General features: G+C 44.8%; 1 protein-coding gene across 1 annotated transcript in view; it reads right to left on the bottom strand.

Moving 5' to 3' along the window:
* The window catches only part of yjefn3 (YjeF N-terminal domain containing 3), a 76,152-nt gene that overhangs the window by 39,356 nt on the left and 21,238 nt on the right, over positions 1 to 15,558 (bottom strand). The window lies entirely within an intron of this gene.

The raw sequence follows: 15,558 nt of genomic DNA, 5'->3' as shown, positions 1-15,558 counted from the left end.
GTTGTGCTCCGATCCAAACCAAAACACTGTTTCCTTGTCTTCATGCTCATTTGCTGATAGTGAATGGGCTTGTCAGCTCTTGTTGCACTTCACAACATGTTGGTCACACCCATCTTTACACTGGCAGATCTGTGACAGGAGAGGGAACAGGAAATATCTGGACAGAATGGAACCGGCTGTGTGCTGTATGAGACCAGGAGGAGAGGGAGGGGCTTATCAGGCTTTGTTTCATTCCAGGAAGAGGAGCGGTGTTAAAGAGGCAGTGTGTGCTTAGCTCTACAATATGAATATTACAATATGAAGTGAAGAACATGACAAATACAGAAGGAATGGTTCAACTTAGGATCAGTCTCTCTCCCTTTATTCGCGCTCACCTTTTTTAAAGGGATAGGCCAACTTTTTGGGAGTTTAGGCCATTTGCCATATTGCCTATATTAAAACTAGAATACATGGCTTTATTCTCAATCTGTGTGCAGTACAAAGTAACTCTGTGCGAGAGCCCTCACTGCTAATAGCTTAGTGCTACAATGGCAGTCTATGGGATTTTTGCCTACTCCCGTTCAGTCGCCCAAAATGCACATTTCCAACAGCGCCAAAAACACTCACATGTACATGTTGCAGTCATCAGTAGAGTGCATGCGCTGTGTGCAGTCATCAGTAGAGTGCATGCGCTGTGTGCAGTCATCAGTAGAGTGCATGCGCTGTGTGCAGTCATCAGTAGAGTGCATCCGCTGTGTGCACTGTGCAGTGTGTGGCATGCAGGGCAGTGCAAGTGTTTTTGGCGCTGTTGGAAATCTGCATTTTGGGCGAGTGAACGGGAGTAGGCGAAAATCCCATAGACTGCCATTGTAGCGCTAAGCTATTAGCAGTGAGGGCTCTCACAGAGAGTTTGTACTGCGCGCAGATTGAAAATAAAGCCCATGTACGTTCTAGTTTTAATATAGGCAATATGGCAAATGGCCTAAACTCCCAAAAAGTTGGCCTATCCCTTTAAGTGCAACTTTAAAATAAAGTTCCAAAACCTTCTAAGGGCGCTTTCACACCTACCTCGTTTGGTCCGGACTTTCAGACTTTCCAGTTTGATCCGAACCAAAATGACAGGTGTGAAACCTCCCACGGACCATGGTGCGGACCAAAGACAGAGTCTTTGATCCGACCAAAAGAGGTGGTCTCGGTCCGGACCAAGCTGGACCAAGGTTCGCTGCCTGTGCAGTGTGAAAGAATTTTATTGGAAGGTTCGCACTATCGGACCAATTACAGGAAGCTACAGCTGACTTGTCACTCGTCACGTTGCCAGAACAGGAAAACAGTGGGAAAAACGAAGATGAGCTGCGGCAGCACATGGGGTGAGGAGGAGACCAGATTTCTAATCGAAATATGGTCGGACGACTCGATCAAAAGTGAACTGGAAAAAATGCATAAGAATAGCGAGACTTTCCAGGTGGTTTCGGAGAGGATGAGCGAGGGGGGTTGTGAGAGGACGGGAGAACAATGCCACCTGAAGATGAAGAAGCTGCGTCAGCAGTACAACAAGGTGCGCGATGCCATAATAATGCTATTATAATGACAACAAAGTGGATCTGTTCATTCATTGTGGTGTGTAAACCTGGTGTAAACAAGGAGCAAATTCCTTGGAGCAGTTCCGGGACGCTGATGTCAGACACACGCTCATCCACAAGCCAATCAGTGGAGACGCAGCCCACGCAGGTGATGACGACAGGACGTAGGTCTGTCATGTTAAAGTCCGCTGGTCCGCTGGGATCATTGCAGTGTGAAAGCGAACCTTACTGGACCAAATGTATACAATGTAACAACAACATGAGTTTGGTTCGGAGTCGGACCTTGGTCCGGACTTTTAGGTGTGAAAGGGCCCTAAGTGGCTTGTGGAAAATTGAACAGTAAAACTATTTAGAATGGTGTGCGTGCGTGCGTGTTTGTTTGTGTGTGTGTGTGTGTGTGTGTGTGTGTGTGTGTGTGCGTGTGCGTGCGTGTAACGTTATGGCTTCGGTAGCAGGAGCAGGCGCTGAAGCAGCAGGAGTGTCTCATAAACAGTCACAGCTGGCAGGTAGGGGCTGGCCTAGTGGCTCCATATGCTCCTATTCTAACTGGCCAGCATGGGCTTCCTCATGCTGCTCAATTCTTATCTAATCATAATGACACGATTGACTTTGTGTCATGTCTCCTTGGGCTGTAAATTAGGATGACGCCCGCGCGCGCGTGTGTGTGTGTGTGTGTGTGTGTGTGTGTGTGTGTGTGTGTGTGTGTGAGAGAGAGAGAGAGCGAGATCCACAATCACATCCATACGATTGTCTCCCGTAACATCCTTCTTTCAAGTCAGGCTTGATTCATTTAGCCATCTCCTCATGTTCCCCCATATCCGGTACGATGAGACAGACCTCCTATAGATGCTCCCATCCGGTGCTAACTGCAGTTCACTTTGATAAATCATCTCATCATACACCTGGAACACCTGTAAATGATGGACACGGATCTCATTTACCTTAGGCCACAGCTGCTGGCAAGCTCATTTCCTGGTTTATTAGCCGTGTGTGTGTGTGTGTTCAGATGAGCCAATAAATAATGTTCAGTCAGTGAGTCAGGTCTACTTATCTGCGTATAGAGGCCACGCGGCCACTCAGCCTAAAAATACACCCATTGCCCGCCTGCTCACGTGCCTAACGCAACATAGAAGGTCTACACAGATCAGTCTAATTTATGTGCAAATCATAACACAAACAAGACATAGACACAGGTGATATCAACCCAGTGCCCCCTCATTGGGCTTGAATCATTTCACCAAGTGATCCAGATCATCCACTGATAGCCTCTTTCAGCACCCTGCTTTAAGCCCACGGCTCAGCCTGAAGCCAGGAGCCATCAGTAAAACAAATGACAGGCGTGTCTTGTCGCAACCCATTCATTTCCACTGAGCCAGGTCCCGTCCTCCAGGAGAGCTAACGCAATTTATATGGCCACTGTTCTGGACACAGCAGACTGATGACCTGAAGCTTAATAACAGCAATATATCAGCTGGCCTCTGGGTGAGGAGGAGCAGCTTGTCTTTGGAGAGGGCTTCTGTCCGGATCTGGCTTTGATATGAGGCCAGCCTCTCTGTGCCTCTTGACTTCTCTCTCATTCTCTTTCCACTTTCCAGCAGTCGGGCTCTAAGGATGGCAATGTCGGCTGTTCAGTCGGTTGCTCTGTTCACCACATTTGATCAGAATACTGTATTATGCTTTTCACATAGTAATGATATGACTATCACTTGAAACTTTTTAAATATTATAGTCACTTCATAGGGAGTCGAGTATCAACATTGGACTACAGTATCTAAACAAAGTGGTACCAAACTGAATTGTCCACTTCTATAGACCCTTTTCCACGGGGGCCATTTTGTGTCGAAAAGGCAGGGTAAACACAGGTGCCAGCAAAACTCTAATGAGGGTTTCCAACGTCCATGATTGTAAGTTTGAAACACTCATTACTGTTTTGCTTGCACCTGTGTTGTTTACCCTGCCTTTTCGACACAAAATGAAAATGGTCTATTCCATTTCAGCCATTCCGCATGAATGGTTACAGACGCAGCCTTGTGAGCAGTCCAATTCCCCAAACCAAGAGTGGAAATCTCTGTGGGAAACATGAGGAAACCCCCCAGTTTCCTCCTTCAAAAGTGACTGTCAAGGCACTCGATCCCCAACTGTTCAAGTGAAGGTGCTTAGTGCTTAGTGGCCAAGATTATAGACTGTTATTCCTTCATTGTGTCACATTTTTGGGGAGCTGCATGCTGGCAGCGCAACCCGTGAGGGCTTTGACACGCAACCGTTAGTTCTGCACAATGACTCACAAGATGGCTGCTCAGTGCTCACTATTACACATATGAAGCCTGCGTTAGTTCATTCAAGACATGATGTCATAGGCTACGCCCCAGCTGTACCAGCTGACAGCCTCTGTTTGGTTCACCGTTTAACCAATTCTCCAATCACAGTCATTCTCACAACAAGGCGGTCCGTTTAAATATGGCAGCCTCTCACTCACTGATCTGTTCCCCACCTTGCTGATCGTTGCGGCTGCTGGCAAACGCTTTGCCCCCTCCACCCCAGCCTCCACCTTTTAGATCAAATGCTATCATGTATTGTAGCTCTGGAGTCTGCATGGCTCAAAAAATGAACATGTTCCCATGTCTTGCTTTTAGGCTCCCTCCTTTTACTTCTATGGTTTAAATGTATCTGGAATATTTTATTCCCATGGGGGATTCTGCTTGCTCTCCCTGCTCGGCGTAGCATGCTGCTGAGCCGAGTTCAGGGAGAATTAAATTAATTAAATATTAAATTAAATATTAAATTAATTCTAAGAGCGGAGCCTTCAACGCCAAACATAATTGTATGCATTGTATTCATAATACAATAAATGGTTAATTCTATGACTTGAGTGTTCTTGAATGAACTAATGACTCTCACAAGATGGCTGCTCAGTGCTCACTATTACACATCTAATGACTCTAACAAGATGGCTGCTCAGTGCTCACTATTACACATCTAATGACTCTAACAAGATGGCTGCTCAGTGCTCACTATTACAGATCTACATAATGACTCTCACTAGATGGCTGCTCAGTGCTCACTATTACAGATCTACATAATGACTCTCACTAGATGGCTGCTCAGTGCTCACTATTACAGTACACATCTAATGACTCTCACAAGATGGCTGCTCAGTGCTCACTATTACACATCTAATGACTCTAACAAGATGGCTGCTCAGTGCTCACTATTACAGATCTACATAATGACTCTCACTAGATGGCTGCTCAGTGCTCACTATTACAGATCTACATAATGACTCTCACTAGATGGCTGCTCAGTGCTCACTATTACAGTACACATCTAATGACTCTCACAAGATGGCTGCTCAGTGCTCACTATTACACATCTAATGACTCTAACAAGATGGCTGCTCAGTGCTCACTATTACAGATCTACATAATGACTATCACAAGATGGTTGTTCACTGCTCACTATTACAGATCTACATAATGACTCTCACAAGATGGCTGCTCAGTGCTCACTATTCCAGATCTACATAATGACTCTCACAAGATGGCTGCTCAGTGCTCACTATTACATATCTACATAATGGCTCTCACAAGATGGCTGCTCAGTCCTCACTATTCCAGATCTACTGCTATGTCCAACCGCTGCAACAGATAGATCCTTTGTCTTTGTCAAAATATACCGTAAACACACCCTAGAGAAAAGGGTAAAACAGGATGAATCAGACCATAATTACTCTTTTCTTTTTCTCAGAGGACCAGGTTTGATGCTGCTTACATCATGTTATGTGTCTTTGTCAACAACTGAGAACAGAGAAGATAAATGAATTGTTGGCAGGTTTGAGGAAATAATGCGTTTCTAGTTGTAACCGAGCGGTCAGTGATGCAGCTGTGAAAGCTAGCTACCTTAGTACTTGTTTACACAAAAACGAAACAGGAAATTGTGGAGGTGTTGTTATTTATGGCTTATTATGTCATGATTTTCTTTGTCTAGTCCACTTGAGAGACCAAATTGGGTCACATGTGGCCCATGAACTACAATGAGTTTTGATGCCCTGCCTTAGACACACGCGTTTCCAAATGGCAGCCCTGCCATAAACACAAGCTTTGTGAAGCTTTGTCAGAGAATACAATTGAATAGAATACAGCAGACAGAGAGCGTTATTCAATTCTATGGTAATTCGAGGCTGTCGTTCTCTGGCATTTAGCAACCCCTCACCCTATTGGTGAGCTTACTGATGCAGTATGCCCGTGTTTGGCATGGCCAATGCTGGCATACTTTTTCAGACTGTTCTCCTTTCCACATCAGCAGGTTTTGTGACTGAGGTATCCGTTATTCAGCCAACAAACAATTTGCCATCATTGTGACTCTCTGTTAGTTGCTTCATACTTGCTTTGAAAACTCATATAAAAGATGATTGCCAGACCTCTTTTAAAGCCGGCGCATGCAGCTTATTGCCATTCAATTTAATATGACTCACCTGTGTGTGTAGTTGCCTTTATCAAAAGGATTTAGTTGCTACAAAGCAAAAGTCACTTTTATTGTTTCTGTGTAGGTGTGTGGCACTGCGATAAAGGCGAAGAGTGAGAAAGACGTCTGGCTGGCGAGCGAGCGAGCGAGAGAGAGAGAGAGAGGCCTGCATTACCATGGTAATCTAAGAAACTAATTGAAGGATGGAGGAGGATGTGGAGATGCAGCGGAGCAGAGAAGAAAGTGACACAAACAACACCTCAAGCGTAATTAACACCTCTCTGCAGACTCCAGGGGAGACAGAAAGACACAAATTCCGCTAATAGAAGCTTGTTGTTATGAAGCCGACTCAGAGCTCTCCTCAGTCCACGCTGCTATATGGAGCTCAACAAATACTGTGATCCCATTGGCTACAAACTAATAGCACCATAATTGGATACCAGTATGTCTGTGAGAGATGGTGTTTTCATCAGTGTGCGAGAGCTAACATTACACAGCCATGTGGCTAATGTTAGCTGGGGGCTGAGAACTCATCACCAGTGAAACCAATTAAAAGTGAATCCCATGGTGTTTGCTGTGTTTCACACTGGCCTGTACTCCCATGACGCTGCTTCTACTCACTTGGCTCCAGATGTCATGGCTGCTTAACTCAGTCATGAGGCAACAGACTGCTGGGGAAGATATCAGATGGAAACATTGTCAAGGAAGAAAGAAAATTGAAAATAAGAGGAAGGCACAGAATACGCAGAGCATAAAAAATTTAGTTGATAGCATAGACTCTGTGAAAAAATTGACTTGATAGCATAGACTTTTTCATTCAGATTTTTCATGAAGGAGTCAGATTCAACTCACGTAGTCAGACCCACCGTCAAAGTCAGCAAGCTTCTAAGCGACGGAGGGTCTGAATCACAAGTCTCTGAATCACACGAGACTTCCGGCGGCTCCTAGCAGATGCTGCAGGCGAAATCTGGTTGGCTGGGCTGTGACGGAAGTTATGTCATACACCGCGTCATACACCGCGCCTCCCATATTACAGTCCGACAAGGAAACAGGATACATTATGATAATCGTAGTTTATCTCTATTGTCCGCACTGAATGATTTGGAGCAAAGAAGACAGCCAAAGTTTGCAGTTTTAGTTGGCGTGGTGGTGGTTTGAGCCATTTCAATCAAGTTGATGTTTTCACCCGGGGTCTATTTAGCTGTTGCACACATTCTGAATGCACCACCCACGAGGTCCGTGGTCGGTCAATTCATATGTTGTCTTGTCATGTTTGTCTTGGGGCGCGGACGTTAACCACTTTTGAGAGTTGTGCTCCAGAGGTAGCTGGCACTGCGAGACTAGGTTCAACTTGTGTCTACAAAGATACGTTGTCACTATTCTTCATCACTGTTGTCTCTCTTACATAATGCATCATGTCTTCACAAACACATGTAGGCTGATAACTAGTTACTGACCCAGATGTACAGACATGATGCAGATTATTGCAGAATCTGTTTGTCAAGAAAATGCCTGTGCATAGGAATAATTCTGTTAAATAATCATAAATAATCTTGTTAAAACTATACTTTTACAACTTGAAATGTTTTGCATGTAACATAAACTATGTGCTGTATAAAATCTGGTTTGAGTAATTGATTGTGTGATTTAAATAACATTCATTCACCTGCTGACCAAGCTAAACACCTGGCATTTCCAGAGAGACCAATGCCTTTAACATATAACATATAAGACATTTTTCCCCATAGTGGAAGAGGTCTTCGGAGGTCCAAAATGACAGACCCAGACCTGAATGGACCCGGGAAATTTGTGCCCGGGCCCGAATGGACCCGTCTATTATTAGAAATCTGAGAGCCGGACCTGGACAGACCTGGACGGAGTCACTTCTTTTTAATGGACCCGAGAACCATCCGGATCCGGGTCGGGTCCTCGGGTATCCGGGGTTCCTGGCATACCAGAAGACCTCTAGTAGGTTCAAGTGCTAATTTTTCTGATAAGTTTGTTTTTAATTAGTTATTTAATGATATAAAAAGGGGTGATTTGACAGCTGTGACAGCCATTCACTGGGTCCACTGTCAGAGACCCGAGACCCGTGGCAAACTGACCCGGACCAGACACGGAGTCACTTCTTTTGAATGGATCCGGGTCTCGGGTCCTCGGGTATTCAGGCACACCCGAAGACATGGAAGCCATTGCAATTTACTGCTATGTGTGGGTTTTGCTGATAGTTTTGCGTTTAATTCTTACCAGTCATTTCATAAGAAGTAACTACTGTAGGGTTTAGACAGGACAGTTCAAATTCAAATAACATTCATAGGGAACATATTCTGGTGAGCAGGATTTCAAATTACCTCTGTTGAAGTTACGTTTTTGTCTGTCAGCAGGATATCTCAAAAAAGTATGAATGGATTTGTAATTGGGTGGAGAGACAGACTTCGGGCAAAAGCTGATTTTCTGCAGGAGTCCCAGAGGATCTTCAAGTTTAAAAGTGAAAATTTTTGCTTCAGGTTAATGCGACCGCTAAAAGCTTTCAAATTGCAAATTTGCATGCATTGCATTCACACACCATGGCATCCATCAATCCAATTAACGTTACATAATTAAAAAGTGGTTTTACACTGCTGTCAGTCTCACCGGTCTCTCCCGTAGGAACACTCATTAAAAATCTACATTCTACCTTCAGAAGTCAGTGAAAGTCAGTCAGAAGTCATTTTCCATCCACGGAGCTTTGCCATCTCACCTCTGTCTTCACACACAGCTCTCACTGCTCCATCTCCTGACTTGAGCTGAAGGTCGTGCTCCAGGACCTCTTCATTCAACCAATAAGGTGCTTCTACGCTTGGCAGCTCACTCAGAGTGTGTGTGTGTGTGTGTTCCTGTCTAGTCACTAGACGTTAGACTTTAGACTAGACTCTAGTGTGTGTGCACATAGACGCCCAAGAAAATAAATAGAACCAATTTTATGACTACAGAACAGGAACATGACTAATTCAACTGTCCCAAGATGAAACACACATTTCTTTCTACTGAGGCAAAAACAAAATAAGTGTCTGTTTTTTCTAAACCTGAAAACGCTGGAGGGACGGATGACGTTATGAAACGACAAGGCACATGATATCTCTTGTAACTCTTGCATCTCTCTCTCTCTCTCAGCTGTGGCAGCTTCTTCTTCCCTGCCAGCCTCTCCCACAGGGGAGCAGTGAAGCAGGTTCAGCAGCTGTCACATGGAAGACTTATAGAGAGCCCTCCAACTAGGTCTATGAATCACCAGAGTCTCCACAATACGATATTATCACAATACCACAATACAATATTATTGTGATTTTTTTTTAAATATTGAGATATATTTCATTTCAAAGGGGGGGGGGGAACATGAGTTCCAGTCTGTTCATATCACTTCAATCATTTGTATTGTTTAAAATGGGATTGTCAAGTAGACAGACTGACCAACACTGTCATAAAAACCTGTCATAAATGTTGCATGTACTTGACAATTTATTGTTCTTAGTTGTTAAAATGATTATCGCTTCAGCGAGTGTCCTCATCGCAGGCTCCCAGGTCCCTGCAGGAGAGGGCGGGGCCTCATCACAGCTAGCTTCCTCCCCCGCACAGCTGATCTCTTTCATTTGTAGCGATCTCTCCTGCTTTATCTCTTTCATTTGTAGCGATCTCCAATAAAGTCTGTCTTTCACACACACACACGCACGCACACACACGCACGCACGCACACACACACACACACACACAGACACAGACACGCACGCACACACACACACACACACAACACACACACACACACACACGGTTCACTCCCACTGCACAAAATAAATATAGCCTCCGTGCAAGTCAAGTCTGAGGTCTCTGTCTGTCTCTCTCTCACACACACACACACACACACAGCGCACTGTGTGCACCGTGTGCGTCGTTACGGATTTGGTGGAAGCGAAAACAGGCTATTTGAAAGAGACTATTACATCCCCATGATCATCACTTGACCATTAATATGACAAATAAATAAAATAAAAAGGGGGAGAGCACAATAACCCATTTGTTTGTATATGCACATTTGCAAAAGGCAGTGCCTGTATGTGTGTGTGTGTGAGAGCAGGACACAGTCCTAACTCTCTCATCATGAGTCAGACAGTTGTCTTTCTCTGGCCACTCTTTGGAATGCTCCATTAAGGAAGGCTAACTGGGTCAGTACAGAACATAAAGCCCACTAACAGCCAAGAGCATATTAATGAGTAACACCACACCACACACCACAACGCCACAGTCTCCCTGCATCTCCCACCCTCTGCCTCTGCCAAAAGTCTCCACACCCAGGGGGGCTTTCTCTGACACAATGCATCCACATCCCACGCACATGCATACATGAATGCACACACGCGCGTGCGCACGCACACACACACACACACACACACACACACACACACACACACAGAGTGTATAATTGATGAGTGCAGCAGTAGGGGGGGGGCATGAGAGAGACCAGGGACCGATCGCATCTAAACTGGCATTCGGCCCACCTTTCACAGCTACTGTGTGTATATGGATGCATGCCAGTGTGTGTGTGTCTGTGTCCTTCTATTCTCTCTCTCACACGCACACACACGCACACACACACACACACACACACACACACACACACACACACACACACACACACACACACACACACACACACACACACACACACACACACACACACACACACACACACACACACACAGACACAAACTCATACATATACTGGTAGGGTAGCACTGCAGGTTGCAGGGACAAATCAGACAGAGATGAGAAAGAGAGTATATCTCCAGAGACACTTGATGTAAAAACAATGAAGATACAAAGAGTAAAAAAAGGGAGGGGGGTAGAGAGAAGAGTCTGATAGTTATGTTAAACCTTAATGAAGATGAGACAGAAAAGACTCAACAGAGGCTTGAAATGTTGAGTGTAAGTCAATCACACAGACAGCAACTATTCCCAAAGTGCTAAAAACCCAGCCACAAAGGCACAGGTGTTTATCACTGTATTAATGTGCATTCCTTTATAACTGGGAACTGGTAATCTTATGACTTCAAAGGTCATGAGCTGGGACGGTGACGTCACCAGAGCTGGTATTTCCCATTCCAAACACGTAGGAGCCTCAGCAGGCCGGACCTCAAAAATCCAAGATGGTTGCGCCGTGCAACAACAGTAGTTATAATCGTAGTAATGTTGTTTAGCACTTCTGTTTTGTTTGTGTTTCACTAAATCAGCTGTACACACAGCACTGCCTAACATCTATCTGCATGGACAATGTTGCTGCAGTGTTTGTATGCTCAAAATGCCGTGAAATGCCATGTTATCAACTGTTATTGCTAACAATGGCTAGCCTGGCTAGCGACTGGATCTGACCAATGAACAGTGAACTTCCCAGCTCAAGTTTTCTGCAAATGGAACGCTAACAAACGGATATGACGTCATTTAGCCTCCACATCCAACTTATTTTGAGATAAAGGAACACACGATAACTCCTCCTACTTGTAACAGCCTCAGGATTTCAGAAATGTGGGTTAAATGCCAGCATGTGTTCAGCCTCAGCTTCCTTCCTGTGACAGAAGAGTTTGTCTGCTGGAGGTCCTTGTGTTCAACCTTAACCTCCAGCTAGCGCTGGCTTTTACACAGCCTGCCTGTACTCCCGCTAACAGACTGCTAACTGCACTCACACAACCAGCTTGACAGGCTTAGCTATAATGTATGCACAAGTGGCATTTCCCATGCATTAAGATGTCACAAGCTTGGGGGGAAGGGACGGGGGGGGGGGGGGGGGGGGCAAGGCAGAATGTATGTGAGGGTTGTTGGCTTTCAGAGGTGAAACAGCTGGAGGGGGGGGGTGGGATCTCGATGGAGAGACCCCCCACGAAGAGCCTGGCTGCGACGCACTTCCCTCCCAGCTCAGACCCATGTGACTCGTGAACCACCACGATCCTCTGTTTCCCCCACAGGCTTGATTCACTACTCGTCAAGCTGTTGTTTGTCTGCCGTGCACTTTCCACAGGTGAAGAGGTGCGTGAGGACCATCCTTTGAGCCTTTAATGAAAGCCAACTTTCCACAAAGACAGCGCTGACCCCTCCGATGACATCACAAGTGGTTTTTCTATACCCCCGATCATTTTCGCACCCACACGGAAACGAATAGAAACAAACGCAAGGACAGCGCCGTGTATTTTGAATATTTGTATGCATAACGAAGCATGTGATCACCGCTACGCTATTAAATCCCACTCATGTCTGACTCATCCTATTACAGCGACCTTCAGCGTGACCCTGGAGGGGAGAATGTTAACGGCAGAGGAAGTGACCTGTGCTTCTCCTTTATTGCTCTTATTTTTATTTATTTTTCCTGCTACGTCTTTTTATGTGTCTAACTGCACTCTTTATTATTGGTTGCTATTGGTGTTCTACTCTAGTGTCAGAATGTTAACTAGTGGTGGTGCATAGAAGCCCCTGATCGCAGAGGGAAATCTAGACACAGAATGAGGACGGTGAATGACAGTTTGTTGATAAAGCAGCATCATCCTGGAAAAAACTATGTCTGGCTCCAGGCACCAGCTGTGAGCAATGCATACCGGATGAACTCTACTGCTTAAGGTGTGGTGTGTGTGATGTTTATTCACGGAGATATGCCAGCTGAAATCAAATAAATGGGTCACCATCAAAGGGCCCTACTCCTCATGTGACTGTTATAGCCAAATATGTGCCAATCCCCTGGCTCAAGCAAATTGCAATGCAATCCCCCCCCTTCCCACACACACACACACACACACACACACACACACACACACACACACACACACACACACACACACACACACACACACACACACACACACACACACACACACACACACACACACACACACACACACACACACACACACACTTCCAACCCCCTTGCTCGGACCACACACCCATCTTCGAACTCGGCCTTCATTAATCTCCTCAGGGGAAAAAAGACTAGGCTACACTAAAAATGTAAATGTAAAACTAGTTTTTTACATCATCTCTGAATTGAAAAAGCAGGTTGTGTTTCAACAATTCAAGATTCAAGATTCAAGATTCAAGATTCAATTATTTATATATTGTGTGTGAATATTATTCAATTATGAGAAGGTACATATCTCAAATTTCCAAGTGAAGAGGGATGAAATATTAACATTTTACTTGTTTATTTGGTTCACATCACAATAGAAAAACAGAAATACCACCTCGCGGTTGTATTTCTCCGTCAACAAGTCAGCAGTCTACATGCATGTCTGTCCGGACTCGTACAAACACAAATACCTGCTGGAAGCCCACAGCACAGTGGTGTGGCCATTCAGCCTTATGGCACTTTACCATAACAACATGGCTAACCATTTTCAACATGGAAAATGTTCCTACCCCTACCCACGAAAATCATCCACATCCCCCCAACCACTCCCTCTACCCACCCCTCGAACCCTGACTCTCTATGACCTTCCTATCCAAAGCTATGGCCCCTTTGCCATAGCCCCACCCCTTCCTTCACCACAGTCCTTCCCACCACCCAGAGCCCCCATCCACTCCTTCTACCCACCCCTCGAACCCTGACTCTCTACGACCTTCCTATCACTAGCTATGGTCTATTTTCCCTAACCCCGCCCTTTACTGATCACGCCTCCCTCCCACCACCCACCATTGCCTGTAAAAAGAATGGACATGGTTTGGAGTTCTCTAGAAGTGAAGATTACATAACATAAATACATGGTTATCAGGTTTTTCCCTTTCTCTCACATGTCTACCTACCCTCTTACTCCCACTCCAATGTCTCCTGCACCCAAAACATCCAAAAGTCCATCTGGTCTGCGTTACATAAAACCTGACTATTTTAGTGCCATCACACATTCATCTCTTTAGTCTCCCATAAGCTGTGGAAACCCCTGGGCTTCATATTGACTCATTATTACCTTCAGTGAGTTGACAGAAAAGCAAAGGCTAAGAGCTGGAGAGCCTCATGTTGAGTGCATCTCTCTCTCTCTCTCACTACTCCCTCCATCCCTCTCCCCCTCTCTCTCTATTCACTCTCTCTCTCTCTCTGGTTATGATTACATTGGTTGTTTTCAATGATTCGTAATGCCAGGATGCATTGAATGACAAGCTTGGATGCGTAAAAATTAAATTCTGCACGGGGGAGAGCAAGCAATGCATACACATACCGGTAGCCATTTAAATAAACACAGCGACAAGAGGCTCCATTTTCAGACCAAGACTTTCAGATGTGAGCTCATACAATGCAAACTTTAGAGTCAGATCTCAAACATTACACTGAATGAGAGCTGTATATCTTCTGTTTTTCTGGCTGGCTCTGACATTTTCTCTCTCCCCAGGCTTATGATTGGCTCTCTCTGACCAAAGATTTCTTTTCAATTGATTGTTCATATTCTGTCTGGCTCGCCAGTTCGAAGTCTGCACCGCCCGCCCCACTGCCTCACTGCAGGGGGATCCAGCCTCAGCAACTGTCCATCAAGGAGGAAAGACCTTGCCAGCAGCAGGTTTAAAGCTGAGACCAGTAGCCTGTACTACGAAGCTAGTTTAATGCCTTATCCGAGTAAGTTTGAGTTTAAACCTGGTTTAGCCGTACCACAAAGCAAGCGACCAGGTTAGCTTCAGAGGATAAGATCAAAATCCATGAGAGACCCATATAATATCGGCTCTCTGGAGTCACTCACCATTCATAAGATCGCCATATGAAAAATAGATTGCAGTCAACTGAGAATAGAACAAGCAAAACATTCGTGGCTCTGTAGGCTACATAATTAAATTAAGCCTACTTACCACTTTATGTCTTAACAGCTCAACGATGCGTGGAGAAATATGATCACTATTAATCACCGCGGCGCATATCATGAACGGACCCTCAAATGGAGTGAGGGTGATATTCTCCTACATGCCAGAAAAGCCTATACATATAATATAGATATTAGTTTAAATATGGGATAGCCCCAATACTAAATATGCAGGCTATTCTTGCATCTTTCAGCTGGAACTGTGTCCTGTAGGCTGTATGCCAATATATGAGCAAAAATAGGCTAGTTTTTATCAATGATAACTATGCCCGCATCGTCTCAATTCAGTTCAGCAGTTTTCTCTTTTATAGTAGGCTATTAGGCTTTATACTAGGCTATTTTATATATGAATTATTCGATCAGTGCAACCACACACATGAGTGATAGAGATCATTATTCATTGAGCATGCGTTTCTAAATCTATGGTCTAAATAGGCTTACAGATTGTGGAAATGTATAGACTGAGATTACACTTTTACATTTGTTGCTGCTGCCTGTATCAATGCAGCTGTATCAGACAGAAATCGCTGATCAAAGTAAATCAAATGACTGATGTGAATACAAGCTGCTGCTTTAGACAGCCCTTCAGCAGACTATCCAACGCGGATTTTCATTCTGACATTAAATCGCGGATACATTAAATATCCGCAAAAATCTCTGATCACACTGTGGCTGCGCTGAATGAG

The sequence above is a fragment of the Poromitra crassiceps genome (genome assembly GCF_964638095.1).
Source record: "Poromitra crassiceps genome assembly, chromosome: 12".
Taxonomy (NCBI): Eukaryota; Metazoa; Chordata; class Actinopteri; order Beryciformes; family Melamphaidae; genus Poromitra; species Poromitra crassiceps.
Note: the sequence above shows the minus strand (reverse complement) of the source record. Positions and strands in the feature narration are given on the sequence as shown.